General features: G+C 37.3%; 1 long non-coding RNA gene across 1 annotated transcript in view; it reads left to right on the forward strand.

The window, feature by feature from the left end:
- The window catches only part of LOC148108234 (uncharacterized), a 185,080-nt gene extending 174,908 nt beyond the window's left edge, over nt 1-10,172 (forward strand). Inside the window, exons 2-3 of the long non-coding RNA XR_015720851.1 lie at nt 6,331-6,397; nt 7,537-10,172. This is a non-coding gene — a long non-coding RNA (uncharacterized LOC148108234). The remainder of the gene's footprint in view (nt 1-6,330; nt 6,398-7,536) is intronic.
- The last annotated feature ends 530 nt before the right edge of the window (nt 10,173-10,702 follow it).

A 10,702-nucleotide genomic window follows, 5' to 3' on the forward strand; every position in this document is an offset into this window, starting at 1 on the left:
AATCATTCAAAGTAGACTCTGATGACAGAAATCTGGAAAGCAAGAAAAAGAAACCAAAATCAATAACAGTAAGATAACTAAAAATTTTGTGGATGCTTACAGGTGTGGAACTTAAGCCCTACACTTCTGAATAACCTATAGGCCAAAGAGGAAATTATGATGTAAATTGGGAAATATTTTGAACCAAGCAATGATGAAAATATGACATATGAAAACCTGGGAATTATATCCAAAGCTATGCTTAGAGGGAGAAGAAGAGCCTTTAAACAGATGTTTAAAAAGAAAAATAGGCTGAAAATCAATGATATAAATACCTTCTCAGGAAATTAGAAATAGAATAGAAAGGAAATCCAAAGACAATAGAAGGGAGAAGGTAAGAACAGAAGATAATAGAAATCAACTGTATAATACAGGAAATCAACAGCAGAATATCTTCTCAAGTACATATGGAACTTCAAAAAGGTAGACTATATATCAGGCCTTGTCTTGAGTTGAAATTATTCAGAACATATCCCTGAATACAGTAGTGTTAAATTAGAAATCCTTAGTAATAAGATGCCTAGAATATAACCAAATATTTGGAAATAAACAACATACTTCTAAATAATACATGTGTGCGAGATCAGAAATTGCAAGAGAAAATGTGTTTCAAATCTCTAATAAATGATAATGAATTCCCATCCTATGAAAGTATGCGGGATGCAACTAAAGCAATAAAGAGGGAGGCATATAGCTCTACCCATCTATATTAGAAAAGAAGAAAAGTGTAAAATTAATTATCTAAAATTCGACATTGTGAATCTAGAAAAAGAGAAGTAAGTTAAACCCGAAGTAAGTACAAGAAAGGAAATTATAAAATTAAGAGTAGAAATCAAAGGAAATTCAACAGACAAAACTTGATTCCTTGAAAAGATTAATAAAATTGATTTTTAAGAGACTGACCCCCCAGAATGAACCATGAGAGACTGTGGACTCTGGGAAACAAACTGAGGGCTTCAGAGGGGAGGTGGGTGGGGGATTGGGATAGGCCAGTGATGGGTATTAAGGAGGGCACATATTGCATGGTGCACTGGGTGTTATACACAAATAATGAATCATGGAACATTGCATCAAAAACTGGGGATGTACTGTATGGTGAATAATATAACAAAATAAAAATTATTAAAAAAAAGAGACTGACCCCCCAAAAAAGAAAGAAAATAGAAATCACCGATATCACAAATGAAAGAGGAACGTTACTAAAGTTTTGACAGGAAAAAAAGTAAGGTAATAACAGGATATTATGAACAACTTTGTTCCTATCAGTCTAATAACTAATATGAGATGGATAAATTCCTTGAAAAACAAAGATTGTAAAAATTGACGCAAAAAACTGAAAATTTGAAGTTCTAGATCATTTTTTTTAAATCAACTTTATGATTGGAAAATTGCCCACAATTTGTAGGCCCAACAGCTTCACTGGTATATTTTATCCAACATTTAAGGACAAAATAATAACAATCTCACACAAACTTTTTCAGCATATAGAGGAGGACAGTTTCCAACTCATTTCATAAAGTCAGCAAGTATTGATAACAATACCAAACAAAATTATTTCAAGAAAAATATCTCTCATGAACTTGGATTCAAAAATCTTTAACAAAAAATACTAACAGGTCAAATATGCAATATATATATATATATGATTGATTGATCATGACCAAGTAGCATTTGTTCCAGGATTGCAAGGTTGGTTTAACATGAAAATCAGTCATCAAAATTCACCATGGCAGCAACTCTAAGCTGTTAATTGTTTCAATAGAGGCAGAAAAGGCATTTGACAAAATTTAACAACCATTCATGATTTTAAAAAATTCTTGGCAACTTAGCATGAAGGAAACCTCTTCCACTTGATAAAGGCATTTTTCTTAATGATGAAAGACTGAATTTTTTCTCCCCTAAGTTCAGAAACAAGACAGTGATGTCCCCTAAGATTGGAAGCGAGGCAAAAATGTTCATTCTCACCACACACCACTTCTATTCAACATGGTACTAGGAGTCCTCACCAATAAAATAAGACAAGTTAAAGACAAAAATTAATGGACTTGATTACTGCAAATGAAGACGTTAAGCAATCTATTCACAGATGAAATTACTGCATTTGTAAAAAAAAAAAAATCCTGTTACCTTTTTTAAAACTACCATTTGTATACAAAAAAAATGGGAGAGAAAATATATTAATATCTTATTAATATCTGGGTATAACATATTATGTCTAGAAGGATAAACAAGAAACCAATAACAGTGTTTACCAATTTGGAGGTGAGGTTAAAAAGTCATGGCTAGAAGAGGGACTAGAGAGAGTTTTTGCTTTCTACATTATTTAAATTATTATTTTAAAATAGTTAATATTTTACCTGTACAAAAGGTTTTTTTGGGAAAAAAAAGTACTTAAAATTGGCATTGCCCTTTTAATGTGGTAAATAATGAGCATCTCTCAGTTACCATAGTCTATACCAACCATGGTAGAACTCTCTTACCAGACTGTAGATTCCATGCAGCATGATCATCATTTCAAAATTACACATACATTTTTAAAGGAATATTTACAAGGGTCTTTTACGAACTGCATTAATATAAGCTATAGTTTGACCTTTGATTATTGATCATTCTTAATCTATCCACCATGGAAACCTATTTAATGCTTTCTCATTAAACCTTTTCCATGAATTGCTACTTAGTAAAGATTGAATGTTATTTCCCTTCTCTTTATTTCTCTCAAATACTAACCAGTACACTGAAGTAACAATAACATAGCAACAATAAAATAAAACGTTATTTAGTGTTTATGTGCAAATACTATGCTAAATTCTTTACATGCATTGTTTCAATATTTAACAGCCATAATCCTGTCAACAAAGATGGAAAAAATAAGAAGTTAAAGGCCTGATTCAGAGTCAGATTAAATAGCCATTCTCCACATAATCATTAAGTCATCGTACTCTATAGTTTGGCACACTTTACCAGTTGAGAATCGTGTAGCAGGTGAGAAGAGAGAGAGAGAGAGAGAGAGAGAGTGTGTGTGTGTGTGCGTGTGTGTGTGTGTGTGTGTGTGTGTGTGTTATAAGGGAAAGTCTTAAATGGAAATATTGGAGATTAATGGGTGAAGAGCAGCAGAATTTAGAACATGCTTACATGCTCATATATAAATAGAGACCAGTTCCAGGTTAGCATTATGCATTCAATAGAAATTTTACAGGTACACAGACAGACCAGAGCAAAACTATTTTTGTCTTTAGGTAGTTTAAATGGAAGTATAAAATTGTTTTAACCTGAATTATTAAAGTAATTTGAACTATGTACCCCTGACTAAGGAAGTAATGAATTCTCTTTTTTTTTTTTTTCTGACTGCTGCTTCTTGCTTCAGTTTTCTTTATTAATCTTTTAAGGCTGTTAGTAATATTCTAAATATTTTATCAGTTCTTAATCCAACCAATAGGCTCATTCACTCTTTGTTCATCTCTATTAATCGTAAACATGCACTAATCCATACTGGTAATTTCAACATTCCGAAAATGTTAGAAAACCACAATAATCTTTACCCTGAGAATTAACCAGCAATGACATTATCAGGCCTGCTTAAGCACCCAGATGATTCCATCTGCTCTTTACCAATGTATACTATGATAGCACCAAGAATTCCCTCTGTCACAAATACCTGGACCAGGAGGCACTCTACTGCATCCCCAAATTAGGAGTAGCTGTGCTTTTGGCTTCCGAGCTGTAGACAGCTTGGTGGGGGACAGGCACCAAGTTGCCGCTGCTTTCCTCAGCCTCAGACCTAGAAGGGCCTGTCTCGGTGCTCATCTTGGTAAACCCTGATAGCTCCCTGCAACAGGAGCCCCCATCTGAGACTAATGAAGTAAAGATGGTTTCTGTAAACCTCCTGTACTACAAAACATTATGCTGTGGCTCTGAATATACTCTTCTTCATATATTCTCTCTTCTCCTCTCCCTTCCATATCCGTGCCCTTGTTTAGTTCCAGTTTCCATTAGAAATGCTATTTGGGCAGCAAATTTCACAGATTGGATCCATCTCGATGCTGCCATGCAAAGAAAACACATCTGTCTGACTCTTCATTTAAAATAAGGAAAAAATTGAAATAGAAAAATGCTGTAGTCGCTCTGAGCTATTTCCTAATGAACCAGTTTGTCCCATGAGCTGTACTGAGGAGCGTCTTCTCCTCCTCGGTGAGAACTCTTTATGCATATTAATATTATGCATGTTTTCCATGTGACTCCTTCTGACTTGCCCTCACCCCATCCTTTGAATTCATTTGAATAAAAATAATTTATGTGGACATTCCTTCAGTCAGGATTTTCTCTCCCCATTTCTTAAAGACATTCATAATATTCCATTGATGCTTTGCATCCAAACCAAGTTGTTATGCTTTTGCATATCATTAGGGCTTTATAAAGAACAACAGCGACATCTGCATGCGCCGCAGCGCCAAGGAGATAGGAAAAATACCGAAAACAAACTCCGTATTGGCTTGGAGGCTGTCTGGCTCTCTGTCTCCCCAGCAGCCCCTGCCACCACTATGGATAGGAGTAATTGTACAGTGTAATCACATCATGCCTCATCTGAATATTCATAACAGAGACAAAGCTTTGGAGGATAAGGGAGGAGTGGGGATAATTTAAATATAAAACAGCATCTCATTTCCAAATCAAGTTGTGCCAGTTAGACTGTGTGCACCAGGATTCAATATTAAACCAACATTGTTTGGAAATTGGAAGTGGAGAAGAAGATGGAAGTGAGAAGAGACTTGATAAAGAAGAGATGACATTATATTCTCATTCTTGGCCAAGGAAAAGCAAAACAAGACAACAACAACAACAGGACAGAATAAAAATACTTAAAGTGATATTTGAAGAGTCACCAACGGTGGCTAACCAGCTGCTGTTTTACCAGGAATGAAATAGCCTATTGAGGGAGCTTTAAAAGCTCCCAATTAATATGTTGTGCATGTATTAGATCTACAAAGAACTCACTATATTCCTCTCTCCCCACAAATCCCCCCAATACACACATATTCCCTAACCACCACCTTTCTTTCCTGTCGGGTGCAGGAGAAAAAGATCAGACTAGAAAATAATTGACTAATCGCTTCAAAAGTGACAACATCCCCCTTAAAAGAAAGGACAAAAACAAACACATACAAAAAGGTGACTGTTCGTTAATGAAGGGATAAATTACCGATGGCTTCTTCATTCTCTTTAGTTCATTACCCCCCAAAAGAAACAATATATTCCACGTGTTAATATTTCTTGTCTTCGTTTTCTTTTGTTTTAATATGATGCTCTTTATTATTATTTTTTTAACTGTTGGTATTTGTAGAAACCTCTGCCACTGCATTCCCCAAAGAGCTACTAGTTTCAACCCACTGGAGTTTATATTCCTTTAATTGTCTAGTGCAGGAACATTTTAAAAATATACCGCTCTGCAGGAATTAGAAGAATCCAAGGTTGTATCCAACTTCAAAGGTTTCCAAGTCATAATGATTTTAGCAAAAGTAGAAGACAGATCATGGAACAAGTCCCTGTTTGAAGATAAGCATCATAGGGACCTTTTTTTCTTCCCTCTCTCCCCAACTTTGTACTTCTCCTGGCTCTGAATGCCCCTCGCTAACACGGTTTAATGATATGCAAATGAAATATGCATAAAACCATTCTACTGTATGATGATTAAACACTGGAGACATTAACAGCGGAGGCTTCACTCTTTGTAATAATCCTTCCCGACCATCCACTTTGATTGCGGAGTTATGGAAACCCATAGCAGTTGGCAGAGAGAGTGAAAGAGCAAGAAGGAAGGAAAGATGCAGGGACACATCACCCATCTCGGTGCTTCTCCCACTCCAGGAGAGGTTTCCCCCCCTTTGTACTGCGTTCTTATTGCTGTCTTTTGTAATCCATCCATGCAGTCGCACCAGAGCGATTAACGGAAAAAAACCTCTTTTCTCTTAATGTTTCAAAGCTCATTAGCCAAACGATTATTCCTCATTAACAGCGAAAGCTCATTCATTAAAAGGAAGAATATGCCCAAAAGATGCCAGCGCGGTTAATCCTGAGTCCCGTACTGGGCTGTAAATCCCATACTACTTGTATATTCCATGCGAAAGGGACACGCGCCAATCCACATTAAAAAAAAAAAGAAAGAAAGAAAGAAAAAGAAAACAGTTTGTGTGTTTTGTAAAATCCACAAGAGCAGCAATTAATATTCCCATAGAATGACTTTATTTTTTTTTATTATTAGTTTTTTTTTTTGTCTCTCCCTTTTGTTTTCAGCGCCTGCCCTGGCTCAGCGCCTGGTGCCAACAGAACACCTTTCAGGATCCACAGCAACGCAGACAACGTAAGTACCAGCCGTTTCCTGAAACCCTTTTTCAGATTTTTTTTTTTAAACGACCACCTAAAACAGAGAGACAAGGCTCTTCCCCCTTCTTTCCCCTTCTTCTCCCCTGCGTTATGCCACCAGGATTTCCTAAGTAGCACCTTCCAAATCCCTCTGCCTTCAAGTTTGTGCATGTCTGTGTGGCATCCCTCCTCCTCCTTCACTCCCATAGTGGATCTTGTAAAAGGGCTTCAGATCGGCCCCATTCATCTCCCTGGTGATAGCAGTGAATGTAGATAAATCTCTGACTGCCTGCTTGCTGCTGGAGTATGATTTTTATTTTGTCTTCTATGTATACCTGGGTCAAAAAGTGGGTTTGTATGCACACACATACATGCACATACACACATTTCCCTCTCTCTCCTTCTCTGTCCTCCTCTCCTTTTCTTCACACATGCATACATCCCACATTATGTGTATATATGCATAAACATATACACCTATATGCATACCCATACCTATAACACAAAAATATATACATATCTAAATGTTTAATTTGTCTGAAAATAATGTGTATTTATATACACATACAGCCTTACAGTTGTGTCTATATGCAATCGATAGGTGCCTATTTTTTAATTTATACCCATCTATGTCTCCATTTAAAATTCCCTCTCTTCTCCCAGCAGAAGCTGTGTGCGATTGCAATCCAGGATTGTATAAGCGGTATTCTTTCCTTATGATTTCTATTTGTAGACCTTTTTGCTCCCTTCTCTGCCTTCTTCCGAGCTGTAGAATTGGCATCTTTCCCTGAGGTTTTCCGAATGGCAAGTGGCACCGGCTGTGGCATGTATTCATGCCGCTTCCTATGGCATTTCTCTTCCGATGTCTGCTTTTTCTCTTTGTTTGTTGTTGACTGGGCTGAATGGTGGGGTTTTTTTTTAAGTTAATTATAAACGAAGTTGAATAGCAAACAAACCAACAGCTTGCCCAAAAAGAAAAAAAAAAAAATAGCCCCACACAAGCGCCTTCTGCTGCAACAGATGCCCAGATCACCCTTGGCATGGGCAAATGGGCACACGATTTTGGTGGTGGTTAATTTTTTCTGTTTGTTGCTGTATTTGTTGTTTGTTTTCCTTGTTTCCTTTTGATTTTTCAAGGAGTCCAAGATCCCGGCCTCTGCTTGGAACGGAACAGTGTCATGGCGGAGACGACGGCCTTTGTCTTGCTGGGTGTGAAAGCATCCGCTGTGCTGGCTCCACTGCGGCAGAATCAAGTTTAAAGGAAGAAAGTGATTAAAGTCAGCTTTGTGCCTCTTTGGTGTGGAAGACCCCCAAACCCCAAGTAGCCGAGTCTCTGGGTCCGAGGAAGGGCTCATAGTTGGAGCAGCCTAGGCTGTAATCCTGGCACTTGCGCCTTCGGTTGCTGCTTTCTGTTCGCTCCTGGGGGTCTGGATAATCTCCCTTGGCTTTACCGCACTGTCTGGCCCGCATACAGGGCCCTCGTAACATATACCCGCTGCTGCTATCACACGAAACTGTGGCGTTGCCCCTGAATGGATGGCACCGTGCCAACTCTTCTGCCATCCGCCCTTGCAGCTTTTTTCTTTCCTCCCTCCCTCCCCTTCCACTCCTCCTCCTCCCGTCGACTTGACGTTAATTAACACACGGGTTAATTGATTTTAAAAGCCGAAGAATTACAGTTAACTTTTCCCACAGGGTACAGACGCCAGCCGCTTGGCACACTCTGCCTTTCGCACTGGTGCAGGGGGGCAGGGAAAGCCCGCAGCAAAACTGGCAACTGCTGAGGGAACGTTGCCTGCTTATTGGAGTAGAGCCGATAGAAGTCGACGTGGTACTGCCTCGTCCTTACAGTATATATAGCCATTCTATATTTTGTTAAATAATCAAAGCACACCCTGTCTTTCTTCTCCTTAGTCTTTCAAAACAGGAAAACCCTTCAGAAGTTCTTATGGGGGGGGGGGGGGGAATCCCTCCTCTAGCCCATTTATCTCATTTATAATGTGCTTTTTTTTCTCCAATAATAAGGAAATACCTGAAGCCTTTTATCTTTAAGTTACAAGGAGGAAGTCTGCCCCTTCCCTAAGTATCACACCTAAAGAAGATTTCTTTTTTTAAGGAAAAAGTTCCATAAAGTTTCTTTCTCTGTATCTCAGTGTTTTAATTTGTTCCCATTCCTCTTGACTCACACGGGTTATTTATGATGAGGGATTTCAGTAAGAAAATAGGTACATTATAATTAAGAACAAAATTCATATGAAAGCTCTTTTCATTTATTTGTATGTTTGTAGATTTTTGCTTTCTGTCTTTTTACTCCTTCCCCTGTGGAAAATGAATGTAGTTGTTACTGTAGTTGGGAAGGAGACAGGCAAAGCTGTAAACTTGATGCTTTCACCTTTTCATGCTTTTATTTTATTTCATTTTGTTTTTTAAAAGCATGCACCAAGTGAAGCGACAAGAGGAATCCATTATGCAAATCATGTCACTTTGCATAATGTCTCATGACTAGAATATGCAAATGAGCTGTATAATTTATGAGTGCCAGTGTCTGTCTAAAAGTGTTTCACATAATTTACAAAGTGAATCTGAGAGACATGGGGAAGGCAGCTCTTCCAAACCCAATGCTAAGGAAGCTCTGTGTATTTTCCTACAAGTGCTCCCTGGTAATATTGTCAAATGCTATTTAAAAGAAATTAAGTTTCCAAATATTCATGAAAGACAAAGATTTTCCTCTCACTCTCTTCACCCAAATTCTTTGCCTAAAAATTTACAAGTAACTAATAGACTCTGAAGCATTAATTTCTGGATTCATTTTAGGGGAAAAAAAGTAAATTGAGCCAAACTTGCTATTTGTGTATGGATTTTCCTTCCTAAAGCAAGGAATGTCTTAGAGAAACAGACACTTTATCCATTTGTCTGGATATTTGAAGGCAGTAAAATGGGATTTCTCATTGGTTGGTTTTGTGTGTGCCCTGCTGTGCACAACATTTTATAAATTATATTCTCTTGGCTGTGTTACACATATAAAATGCAAGTCAGATGCATTTAAAATTCTTCTGAAGGTATAATTCTGCCTTCAGAGATGTCTTCAAAAGAGAAATGCCATTCATTAGAAACCAGGTTTAAGTTCATTAAGTCAGCTTAGTTGGCTGCTCCATGTCTCATTTTGGTAAATTTGAGTTGATGATTTTGAACCTTTTGAGAAGTCATAACATCTTTGATAATCTGCCCTAATCTGCTTTTATATTTTTCATTTTTTTTATATATTTTTTTAAAGATTTTATTTATTTATGTGACAGAGAGACAGCCAGCGAGAGAGGGAACACAGCAAGCGAGTGAGAGAGGAAGAAGCAGGCTCCCAGCAGAGGAGCCCGATGTGGGACTCGATCCCGGAACGCCGGGATCACGCCCTGAGCCGAAGGCAGACGCTTTAACGACTGCGCTACCCAGGCGCCCCTATATTTTTCATTTTAATCATAATAAGTTCTGTGAAAGAGACATACAGGGTGCCATGGAAATATATACCAGGAGAAACTGATATTTGGAGAGCATGTCAGAAAAAGCCTCCTGAAGAAAGTGAATTCAAGGTGAATGCTGAAAGTTGAAGAAAGTTAGACAAAAAGAGGGAGAAAATATTTTCCATGTAGAGAGTATATTCAGTAAATCCTAAGACAATAAGAGATTTGGCTGCTTGGAAGAACTAAAAACCAGTGTGGCTAGAGTATAGACAGTGGCTCATTGGACCATACTGGGAACAGATTAGAAGGTAAGTGTGTGAAGAGATAACTTATTCATTAACTGCATTTATTTGCTGGTACATGGTCTCTTATGTCATTATTAGTTGTATATACATGTACTTTGTTAACTACTTACTATCAATACTTTTTATATAATATTTTTTTTTATTTTTCAGGTTCATGCATTGAGCCATCAGATTTCTGAATCCAACATTATGTGACCTATTCCTTCTCTTTGTGAAGTTTCATTTTCAGAAAGTTAATAGCCATTTAGGAAAATACAAATAAGAGGAACACTCCACCCACAAGAGCAAAATAGATTCTTTTCAAGTATACCTGGAACATTCACAAAAACAGATCACTTTCTGGTCTTAAAAAAATTAAAAATATTGAAGTCAGACAAAATACATTATCTGACCACAAACTGAACTAGAAATCAATAATAAAAATTTGGGGAAATCCCAATTTTTTGGAAATTAAGCAGATTTCTAAATAACACATAGGTCAAAGAAGCAGTCACAGGGAAATTAGAAAATATTTTGAATTGAATGACAATGAAAATGCACTAT

This window comes from Ursus americanus, chromosome 21, assembly GCF_024610735.1.
Source record: "Ursus americanus isolate L20-20 chromosome 21, mUrsAme1.1.p, whole genome shotgun sequence".
NCBI lineage: Eukaryota > Metazoa > Chordata > Mammalia > Carnivora > Ursidae > Ursus > Ursus americanus.